The following is a 12,521-nucleotide window of genomic DNA, read 5'->3' on the forward strand; positions in this document are numbered from 1 at the left end:
ACACACACACACACTATTTACTAGATATTTTCTGGTAGACACATTAAATCTGAAAATCCCAAAAGAAATGACTTTGATGGTGTGTGACAATGTGATTATATACTGTATAGATTATAGCTGCCCACAAACACCACTGGTACAATTTTGCTGGAGCAGAATACATCATTTTGCCATTGTTGAAACTATATTTGTTGAAGAATTTTAAATGGTAATTTATTCACTTATTGTTAGTGAATTACCATATTTATATATTCCATGTATTAAAACTTTAAATTAAATTAATAAAAACTTATAATGTATTACATGTTTTTAAAAAATAACCAATCAGCTATTTTTATATTTTTATTGACATTCAGAATAAACAGCTACATTACAAAATACATTAAACATTTCAATTCATTTAGATCAAGTTTTAGTCATTTGTTTCATTTTATTCCACATTAATTGGTTTTCATTTGAGTTTTAGAAATATTATTAATGTTTTTCCCTTTTTTGTCATTTCCTATTATTATTTTTTAAATTATATACATAATATCTATATTTTATATTGAGCTTTAGTTATTTTCGAAATGTTGCCCATGCAACATTTTTTATGAGTTTCTAAATTTCCAAACATGTACTGTTAAAAGTTATGCAGTATGTTTCCATGTTTTAAAGTTACTTTGTGAAAATTGTATATGTTACAGTAAAGATATATAATACTGTAAATAAATATATAAAGCAAGATAAATGGTGTTGTAAATGAAAATACAGTAGTTTTGCTGTAATAGCTTCATGTAATGTAATGTAATGTAATCTGTATAAAGCACATTTATCGTGCATTATCATACGCCCAAAGTGCTTCACAATCTCAAGAGGGGTCTCCCCACACCACCACCAGTGTGCAGCATCTACTTGGATGATGCGATGGTAGCCACAGGACAACGGTGCCAGGGCTCTCACCACACACCAGCTATTGGTGAAGTGGAGAGACAGTGACAGAGCCAATTCAGTGGATGAGGATGATTGGGACGCTATGATGGGTAAGGGCTGATGAAAGGAATTTAGCCAATACATAGGTTACACCCCTACTCATTAGGAGAAGTCCCATGGGATTTTTAATGACCACAGAAAGTCAGGACCTTGGTTTAACATCTCATCCGAAAGATGGCCCTCACTGACAGTATAGTGACTCCTTCACTATATTGGGTCATTAGGACTCACACAGACCACAGGTTGAGCACCGCCTGCTGGTCTCACTAACACCACTTCCAACAGCAACCCAGTTTTTCCATGCGGCCTCCCATCCAGTTACTAACCAGGCTCAGCCCTGCTTAGCTTTAGTGAGTAACCGGTCTTGAGCTTTATTCGGTAAATAACTGTACTGTAAAACTACTGCAGATTACTGTAGATTCTACAGGAAATTGTCAACAGTGTGGCTTTTTTCTTCTGAATTTGAATGACAACATATGTGTAAATACTGACAACATAATAATCTGTGCACTAATTTTCTCTTTAATGTTAAAGCACAATTGACACTATCATACACCCGGCGTAATGCGGCGCAAGGCGCAAATGTTATTTGCTAGTTTCAGCTCGACGCAAGTGTCGTTTTGCTGTTTTGCACCATGTTGTTTAAATAGCAAATGCATTTGCGCTCATATGTGCGCCCATAGGCGTTCTGGTCTAAAAAGGAAGGCGTTCTTAGGCGCACTGCTGGCGCGTTGCTATTTTGAGAAACTATAATAGATTTTTTATTAGACCAAAACAAATCCGGTCTAAACTCCAGTGTAGTTGCGCCTCGCTTACACACTGCTTAATAGCCTACACACAAGATGTAGAGCAATACGCAAATATCTTTACATATGAAAAAAAATTAAATAATAAGGATATATATATAGGATATAATAAGAATATATATAGGATATAAATATAAAGGATTAAAATATTACAAAACATGTTATTTTCTAGCCTACATAAATATGAAAAAACACTGCTTTTATGCCTTCTTCATCTCGGGAGGCTTTTTCAGTTTATTCATAACAATTTGCTTTTATATAATGTTATTATTATTAGTAGTGCTGTCAATCGATTAAAAAAAATTAACTAATTAATCGCACCTTTTTAAAAAAAATTAATCGCGATTAATTACATTTAAAATACTGAAACTTGTAATTTTGCCTATTTAAATGTAAAATTAATGTAAATGCAAGACAAAAAAATATTTAAATTCAAAGTATTATTGTTTAATAGATTTTTTGTTTAACTTGTAACACAGATTTCTTCATGTAAACAACATACCCACAATAAACCATCAAGATCCTGGCTTGACAGCCATATTTATTACAGAAATTAAAACACAGCCATGTTAATGACATTTAAATTTCAAAACAATCAATGCCAATAAAGAAAACATTGATTTCCATGTTAGATTCTAAGTGGACTGCAAAAAAATGCCAAAATACAGGAATTGCAGATATGGAAAATGAAAAATTATAATAATAAACTATAGAATACAAACTGTTGCGCTCATTGTAAAGTTTTATTGCTGTGAGTTGAGAACATTAATTATAGAGTAGAAATAATTTTGCTTAATCCTCCTTTACATTCATCCAGTTGCTAAGACTAGGAGTATCCCGCAAGTGCACAAAGACTCCCAAATGCCCGCAAATGAATGATAATTTCTTGCAAACCGGTCGTTAAATACATTGCACACCCCTCTCGCCCCTACTCAGATACGTCGCTCACTCCACCCCTGACACCCCTCAACAGGCCTGACACAGACACACACAACGCGCTGCAGACGTTTTGGCCCCAACGGCCTTCCATACTGGAGCGACTCCCCCCAGATTCAACACGCATGATCACGTTCATCAAATTTGCTTAAACTAAGCGTCCTAAAGTATTACTGTATTTCACAAGGATTCTGACACAACAACGCGAAGCATACGCTTTCGTTGCGTTTAATGAGGAAACACGCTAAACTTGGAGGGCGCAAGCTGAAAGGCAGAGTAATGCCCTGTCTTTGACAGCTGCGACTTCACCAGACGTTCTGAGTACATTTAAATAAGACACCAATACTCCGATTTTAATATGATTAAGATAATACTCTTATTAAAATTCTACCGTGTAGCCTTAAAAGGAACCTTACCTTAAAGCAGGGGTCTCAAACTCAATTTACCTGGGGGCCGCAGGAGGCAAAGTCTGGGTGAGGCTGGGCCGCATAAGGGATTTCACAAAAAAAAAGTCCTCAAATGTCATTATTAACAGTTTTAATTATTTTTTTCTGAACATGAAATGTCCTAAACATTAATTAAACATTGAGTGAAGATTATGAACAGTTCTTCTGAACATGGCATCTTTTGCCTACTTCTTGCTGCCAGAGACTTGACAGCGCTTCTTCTCACAAATCTGAACCACATTTGGCTTTAGAGCGGAAGCAGTTGAGACCCTCAGTATGGCTTGAAGATGATCATCATTAAGTCTAGACCTGTACTTTGACTTATTGAAGTCCTAGGGAAAAAAGTGGGGGAACTCACTCAAAACTTCCATTCCCTCACCTAAAAAAAAGGCTTATATATGTATAAATAAAACACCCCCACCCCACTCCAGTCACATCAGTCTGTACCAGTCTGTATCTACCTATAATATATATAAGATGCAGGGCAGGCACGTGCACACATAGGGCTCAACCTGTGCAGAGCACATGCCCTTTTTAGTCTTGCATAGAAAGTGCCCTTCCAAAATGATCAAATATGCCCCCGCGACGCGACACACCCTCGGTCCCCTCCCTTCAGTAGGCGCGCAATAACACCGCTCTTGAGTACGCGCGCGATAACACCGCTCTTGAGCACGCACGCGACAACACAGCTGATCAGAACGCGCGCGACAACGCGCATTAAGTGACAAGCGCGCTGTGTACGGATAGAAGCGATCCCCACTCCGCTGATTCTGTCAGTGTACAGCGGTCAGCGCGGGCCACAAAATATTGCACTGAGGGCCGCAAATGGCCCGCGGGCCGCGAGTTTGAGACCCCTGCCTTAAAGGAACACCGAGTCACGAAATGCGGAGGATTTTCTTTCTGTTCGCCATGCGGTATCAACTTACAACAGAAGTCGAAAGTTAAAAATGAAACACCCGAAATTGCATGAAACTGGATAACCTGTGATACAACTAATTGTTTTATACTGGAACTTGCCTTCAAAAAGTGCTTCCTTGGTCTTATCCACATTTATTGCATGTTGAACACACGTCCACCACAACAGGAAGTAAAAAAACGAACTGCGTTAATTGCATTAAGTTTTTTTAAGGCGTTGCATGCGTTATCACGTTAATTTTGACAGCGCTAATTATTAGCAGTATAATTTATTATATTCATATTTATTTTTGTTTTATTAAAAACAAGCTTAGATTTGCCTATATCTGCAGGTTTTAGACCATATGGGGCACAGCATGTGTATTAGGATATAACTCAGGATTGTGAACACACTTCGTTATTATTGTTCATTTATTCATTTGCTGGAAATTAGAACTGAATTTAGAAATAGTTTTGAAGCAAATATTTCACTTAACAAACAAAATTAATTATTTATAGGCTAACTGATGTCTGTGCTTACAAGGTTTCCCTATCCACGAGAGCGAAAGTGAAAGTAGATCGATTATCTCTCATTCTCTGCTAAAAAAAAAAAAAAAAAAATAGTTAACTGTTTCCTTGTGAAATGCTCAGTTTTTCCACTTCCACTTACTTTATGTCATGTAAATAGCAAATGCGCTTATGGCGTGACAGCTGGCTCTTAAAGGGAATGGGAGATGAGACTCTGATTGGTTTATTCTCAAAACACACCTATAACTCATTAAGAAAATAAAATCAACCCTTTTAGACCAAGCGCCATGGCGCAAAACGGATTTTCCCATCCTTAAATGAGCAAATATGGATTCTGACACGCCCTGAATGTCTTTCCGTTTCGCGCATGGACCGTCAAAATAGAGCCCAATGACTCTCAAACTAAACAAATCATCAAAAATGTTCTCATATTTTGTTAAATGAATCACCGCTATAATAAATCATTCTTTCCATCAGACGGGGTACAATAAGTGACCTCCGCCCAGACCTGATCTTTGCTTTCCGAGGGCAGGAAAGTCCCGCAGGCCTCAGTGTGTGGGCGACCTAATAAATGAGTGTCCTCTTAATCTGAAATTCATACAATTTCAGATAACCTGAAGAACTAATTAAACTAGAAGCCTTATTGGAAGGAGTCACACAGTCTGCATTTAATAGCGCGAGGGCAAAGCGGGTTACAAATGAACTGTCACCATTGTGTTGTGCATGATGTTCTCACAATGCTTTTCCCCTTTCAGAGAAGCCATATTTCTGAATGTATGGCACCATGAACACTGGACAAATTAAAGTGGCTCTCGCTGTGTAACAGCTATAAGTCATCAGAAGAAAAAAAAGAGCACGAGAGAGAGAACATAAGGAAAACTAAGCAGAGAGAGGGAGAGGGAGAGAGGTTCATCTCCCTAAGGCAAACCTATTTAATATTAAAGTTCATTCATATGGTTTTATATGAAGGCCGGGAGATGACACATTAATCTTGCATGCTTTCAGTAATATGAGAGATGATTTCTGAGGTTGTGTAGACACACGGGGTAATGGGTAATGTGCGGTACATTGCATTTGACTGAATGTGTAAGACACGCTGTGAAAAACACAAGGTGCAGAAGTGAGGTCACTGTCTTTTCCCTTGGTTCAACCACAACTTATGTAAGCCCTGAAAACATACGCGGCCTGGTACAAGGACACTCTCCCAAACATTCACACTCGCTATTCCTCTGTGGTGGAACGAACCCACCCAACCTTCACCCCAAGCAAACATTGCAATCTTCAAAAAAATGACTTAAGACACACCTCTACCAGCAACACTATTTCTGGCTCAGGGGGAAATTAAAATAATTGTAATAAAAAAGGTTATTGTGAGACAAAGTTGGAGGTAATTTCGAAATAATAGGTGAGTCAAAATTGTCAGAAGTAAATTTACATCTTGGAAAGATTTAGTCAAATTGTATATGTATATATATATATATATATATATATATATATATATATATATATATATATATATATATATATATATATATATATATATATATACTCGCTCTCCACTTTATTAGGCACACCTTACTAGTACCAGGTTAGACGCCCTTTTGCCTTCAGAACTGCCTTAATCCTTCATGACATAGATTCAACAAGGTACTGGAAATATTCCTTAGAGATTTTGCTCTATATTGACATGATAGCATCACACAGTTGCTGTAGAACTGTCGGCTGCGAATCCATAATGCAAATCTCCCGTTGCACAACATCCCAAAGGTGCTCTATTGGATTGAGATCTAGTGACTGTGGAGGCCATTTGAGTACAGTGAATTCATTGTCATATTCAAGAATCCAGTCTGAGATTATTTAGCGATTTATGACATGGTGCGTTATCCTGCTGGAATTAGCCATCAGAAGATGGATGCACTGTGCTCCTAAAGAGATGGACATGGTCAGTAACAATATTCATGTAGGCTGTGGCGTTGACACAATGCTCAATTTTTACTAATGGGCCCAAAGTGTGCCAAAACAATATCCCCCACACCATTGAATCACCACCAGCCGGAACTGTTGATTCAAGGCAGGATGGATCCATGCTTTCATGTTGTTGATGACAAATTCTGACCTTACTATCCAAATATAGCAGCAGACATCGAGACTCATCAGACCAGGCAACATTTTTCCAATCTTCTATTGTCCAATTTTGGTGTAGCCTTAGTTTCCTGTTCTAAGCTGACAGAAGTGGCATCCAGTGGGATCTTCAGCTGCTGTAGCCCATCTGCCTCAAGGTTGGATGGGTTGTAAGTTCAGAGATGCTCTTCTGCATACCTCGCTTGTATAGTGAGTGATTATTTGAGCGACTGTTTCCTTTTTTATCAGCTCAAACCAGTCTGGCCATTCTCCTCTGACCTCTGGCATCAACAAGGCATTTGCACCTACAGAACTGCCGCTCACTGGATTTTTTTTTCAGACCATTCTCTGTAAACCCTAGAGATGGTTGTGCATGAAAATCCTGGTAGATCAACAGTTTCTGAAATACTTAGACCCGTCTGACTCAGCCCTTCTGACACCAACAACCATGCCACATTCCAAGCAACTTAAATCACTTTTCTAACCCATTCTGATTCTCGGTTAGAACTCCAGTAGATTGTCTTGACCATATCTACACACCTAATTGCATTGCGTTGCTGCCATGTGATTAAAAATTAGCATTACTGAGCAGTTATACAGGTGTACCCAATAAAGTGGCCAGTGAGTGTATATACAGTTAAAGTCAGAGTTCGGAATTCCCTCCTGAATTCTTAAATCACTGGATATTTTTCAACACATTTTCTAAATATAATAGCTTTGATAACTCATTTCTAATAACTGATTTATTTTATCTTTGTCATAATGACAGTAAATAATATTTGGCTAGATATTTTACAAGATACAGCTTAAAGTGACATTTAAAGGCTTAGACAGTTTAATTCGGTTAACTAGGCAAGTTAGGGTAATTAGGAAAGTTATTGTATAATGATGGTTTGTTCTGTAGACTAGAGAAGAAAATCCTTAAGGGGGCTAATAGTTTTGAACTCAAAATTGTTTTAAAAAAAATTAAAAACGCTTTTATTCTAGCCGAAATAAAACAAATCAGACATTTTCCAGAAGGAAACATGTTATAGTAAATACTGTGAAAAATTCCTTGCTCTATTAAACATCATTTGGGAAATATTTGAAAAAGAAAATAAACAAATCACAGGAGGCCTAATCATTTGGAATTCTACTGTATAAGTTGCAATCCTGATAAAAAAAAAAAAAGCCTCAATTGGAAGATTTAAAATCATATCATAACCTACAAAGTCATAATTTGCATAATAATGTATACAGGCTTCAGTAGTTTATGACTAACTGAATATTTTTTCACTTCATTTGTTTAAGTTACTGAAGAATACAGGTGAATGTAAACTAATATTGAGGTTTCTCTACACACTTGCATTTATAAGGTGATTTTAGTGATGAAAGAACAGGTGCGCTCACACACAGACTTGACACGTCCTGCCTTTTCATACTAGAGAAGATGGTGATTGAACTCCTCTCTGTTCTTTCTTCTGTAGATCATCTTGTCTTCATGCCTTCCACCTTTTTTATTCCTTTATCTGCTTCTCTTTTTATCTTTGTCCACTCTGTGAAAGGTTGTCTGTGACATAGAAGGGTGAGAAAGGAATCAAAGGGAGCACTACGTCAAGTTGTGCTGTGAGGAACACTCTATGTGGCTGGCTTTAAAAAAAAAAAATAGTGAAAGAGCAAGGCATCAGAAACTTTCTCTCTTATTCCTTATTAATTTAGTCATGCACTGCACTGCCTTCATTCTGCCCCGTTTGCTTGTCATTTTGACCTCTGCCGCCCTCTTTACACAATTCACAATGACTGAGGGAACACCGAGAGAGAAGAGAGTAAAGGAGTGGCGTTGCTATCTTTCTTTCTAAACTGTCAGGCTTTTTTGTTGCTGAGAAGATCAGGTCACAATTTCAATTGACCGAAGCTTGCGGAGGAATATACGGGCTTTGTCCTCTGACAAATAAAATTGGGCTTCTTTGTTAATTGTCTGTCAAAACTTCTAATGCTTGAAATGATTAGACAGAGCAATTAAAGGGTAAGTTCACCCAAAGATTAAACATTCTGTCTTCACTTTTCTCGCCCTCTTCGGAAACATTATTTAAGTGTTTTAATTATGTTTGTCTGTATCAGAGATGCCCAAAGTAGGGTCCGCAGGCCAAAGTTGGCCCATTTTAACCTTTGATTTGGCCCACAATCCCATCTGAGAATGATAGAGGGGTTGGGGCTATGCTTTGACAGATTCAAATTTGTCATTTGATTGTCATTTCCAATTTGACCTAATCTGTTTTTGTTTGTTTTTTTTTTTTTTTCCACAAAAAAGCTAATTAAAATTAAATGTTTCAATTAAGTTTTTAAAATGAAAATACTGTCACTCGACAAATAGAGGACTATGCAAAAGACATTGGTGAGCAAATCAAGGCAAAACTGTTATAAATTAGATTTCTTTTGTTTTTACTTATTAAGTTCAGTATAAAATGCAAAAAAAAAGAAGAAAAAAAATATAGTATTAATTAAATTAGGAAATGACCCATAGCAACTATATTTATGTCAGCCCACTAGCCTTGATAAAGTTTGGATGAAAAAGTTTAGGCACCCCCTTTATATAGTTGAATGGCAATAATTGTCCTTGTGTTACCAAAAAAAAAAGAAAAAAGAAAAAAAAAGAAAAAAAAGAAAAGCAAGAAAGAAAAAAAAGGAAATAAATTAAACAAATTAAATAATAATATTAATAATAATAATAATAATAATAATAATAATAAAATAAATAAATAAATAAGTATAAATGAATATATAAAGAAAGAAAGAAAAACTTTGCTTAAGTATGGCTACTGTACAATTGTTGCAAACAATGTATATGGGCTGAATTTAAACAATCAAATTAAATGTAGCAAGGTTTAACTGTATTTGTTTAAATTCAGCCCAAACAAACAGTTTGCAACCACTTAGCTTAAATAAAAATAGTAAATCCAATGAATCATATTTGAATCATTTTTTTGTAAGACATGTTAGATAGCTTCAGTAAATATATATTTTTATCACGTTTTATTTTTTATTTATTTATTTATTTTCCCCTTTAACACTGTTGGGGTATTGGAGGTCTAGTGTAGTAGGGCAGCTTTTCTGAATGAATCATTTATCGCCCCCCAGTGGACGCTCATAGAACTGGGGTACTAAAGTTCACTCAAGATTCTCAGTAAGATGAAACTTTGTAACTATTTTATAGAAAATGTTTAGCAACATTCTGGCAGTGCAATACATGGGATGCGTCAAAGTGAACATATAATTTCATCAAACTATATGAACTGAAATTCATATGATTTGATAAAACAAATAAAATTAAACAATTACAAATATATATTTATTAGTTTAATTTATGCATAATTAACAAGAGTGCTACTTGACTGATTGGCTGCTCTTTGTGAAAAGATGCCTAATTAAATTTATGTAAAATTCCAACCATTTCTTTAAAAATAAATCTATATTACGTATATTTACTTGTCATATTCACTCTGTTAAACTGATGAAAGAAACTGTCCAAATTAAAACGGTCTAAATTAAATGATGGTCATTATGATTAACATAATAATGATGAGGATGATAATGATGATGATGATGATGATGATGGTGATGATGATGATGATTCATTCATTCATTTTCTTTTCATTCGACTTAACCCCATATTTATGAGAGGTCACTACAGAGAATAGAACCACCAACTATTCCAGCATATGTTTTACACAGCAGATACCCTTCCAGCTGCAACCCAGTACTGGGAAACATCCATACACACTCATTCACACACATACACTACGGCCAATTTAGTTTAATCAATTCACTTATAGTGCATGTCTTTAGAATGGATACTGACACAAAAACGAGGAGAACATGCAAACTCCACACAGAAATGCCAACTGACCCAGCCGGGACTTGATTCAGTGACCTTTTTGCTGTTTTGCTGTGAGGTGACAGTGCTAACCACTGAGCTGAGCCGCCCCATGAATATTATTGTATATATATATATATATATATATATATATATATATATATATATATATATATATATATATATATAATATTTTTGAAGAGGGAGCACCAGGAGACTTGTGTTTATGTAAAAGCACTGATTTTACATCACTAAAAAGGCAATGAACAATTAACAGCCACTAAATATTTCATCAGGCATTTACTTTTGTGATATCTGACCCTGAACTACACAACCAGCATAAGGGTCATTTTTTGGAAATTGATATGCAAGCCTTGCATTGATGTAGGGTTTATTGGGATAGGATCATATTTGGACTATACTGTAAAACTACATTGAAAAAAAAAAAAGATTCAAAGATGATTGCTTGAATTTACTATAAGGTAAGGGGTTGTAAAAATATATTTTGTCTGAATTTAAACAAACAAATGAAGTTAAATATTACTAAATTCAATTTGTTTGTTTAAATTTAACCCTTATGAATTGTTTGCAAATATTTTGCAGAAATCTTTTGTTAAGTGTATTTCAAATCTGATGGCTCAATAAATCAAAGTCTGATCTCATGGGAAACTAATTTGTGGCTAATTCGTACGAAAATCGTCAGTCAGACGAAAATGTACAATTTTAAAAAGGAGGCGTAGCACCCAACCCCACCCCTAACCCCAACTGTTATTGGGTGATGAGCAAATCGTACTAAATTGTACGTATTAGATTGTACGAATTCATACGAATTAGTATGAATTAGTATGAATTGCCGTGAGATTGCGTTAAAATAAATTGAGAAAATCAACTTTAAAGTATTCAATTACTTACATACTTATGTTACATTTTGATATATTAACAATAAAAGAGAAATAATAGCTACAATATTTAAAAACAAATTTATTTGTCACAATATATGTATGTATATATATATATATATATATGTATGTATATATATATATATATATATATATATATATATATATATATATATATATATATATATATATATATATATATATAATTTCTAATAACTGATTTATTTGATCTTTGCCATGATGACAATAAATAAAATTCTACTAAATATTTTTCAAGACACTTCTGTACAGCTTAATGGGACATTTAAAGGCTTAACTAGGTTAGGTGAGCTAGGCAGGTTAGGGTAATTAGGCGAGATATTGTAAAATGGTGGTTTGTTCAGTAGACTATCAAAAAAAATATTAGCTTACATACATTTTTAGATGTTTCAGTGGACAAGCTTTTGGAAACTTATCATTTGGATTGATAGTTTTTGTCATTTTTTAAATGACAGGTTCTCAAAAGTATTTAGACTAGACATAAATAAGCCAGACATTCAGAAACTCTGAAACACATTTTTAAAGGAGAATAACTGACTTTAAGATAAACTTGTATGTCTGTATATACATTAAGCATGTTTTTTTTTTTTTAACCTGCAAGCAAGTTACTGCATTTTTACTCTTTTTGGATGACTAAAAACTTACATACACACCTTTAGAAGTGAATTTGTGGTCCAGGTTACATGTATCAACCTAAACAATACAGCTTTTCCAAAGTCATCTGTTCTGTTTAGATAACTGATCATGCTTTTAAGTGCCACTCACAGACACACACTCAGACATTTCAGTTTAAAACTTGTAGGTAATGCACAAAAAAAAAAAAAAAAAAAAAAAAACGTCATCACATGAAGTAAAAAAAAAACAAAACAACAACAAACAAACATTGAAACATTCTTCAAATTATGTTCTTTTTTGTTTCACTTTAGCAAAGCAGTTTTATAAGAATATTATTTTATATATATAAAATCATCTGGAAACCATTTCTATTATAGTAAAGCATGTACAGGATAGTGCTAACACTCTCAAG

General features: G+C 34.9%; 1 protein-coding gene across 5 annotated transcripts in view; it reads right to left on the reverse strand.

Annotated features, from left to right (window-relative positions):
• Positions 1-12,521, reverse strand: part of LOC147834029 (uncharacterized) — a 1,152,336-nt gene that overhangs the window by 448,343 nt on the left and 691,472 nt on the right. The window contains exons 1-2 of one of the 5 annotated variants that reach the window (XR_015507935.1): positions 4,178-4,249; positions 4,019-4,081 (exon numbers count right to left, since the gene is read on the reverse strand). The exons of the other annotated variants lie outside the window; for them this stretch is intronic. The gene's annotated coding sequence lies outside the window, so the exon portion shown is untranslated. Of the gene's footprint in view, positions 1-4,018; positions 4,082-4,177; positions 4,250-12,521 lie in introns of those variants that run through there. 5 annotated transcript variants of the gene reach the window in all.

The sequence above is a fragment of the Danio rerio genome, chromosome 14 (assembly GCF_052040795.2).
Source record: "Danio rerio strain M-AB ecotype USA chromosome 14, GRCz13ab, whole genome shotgun sequence".
NCBI lineage: Eukaryota > Metazoa > Chordata > Actinopteri > Cypriniformes > Danionidae > Danio > Danio rerio.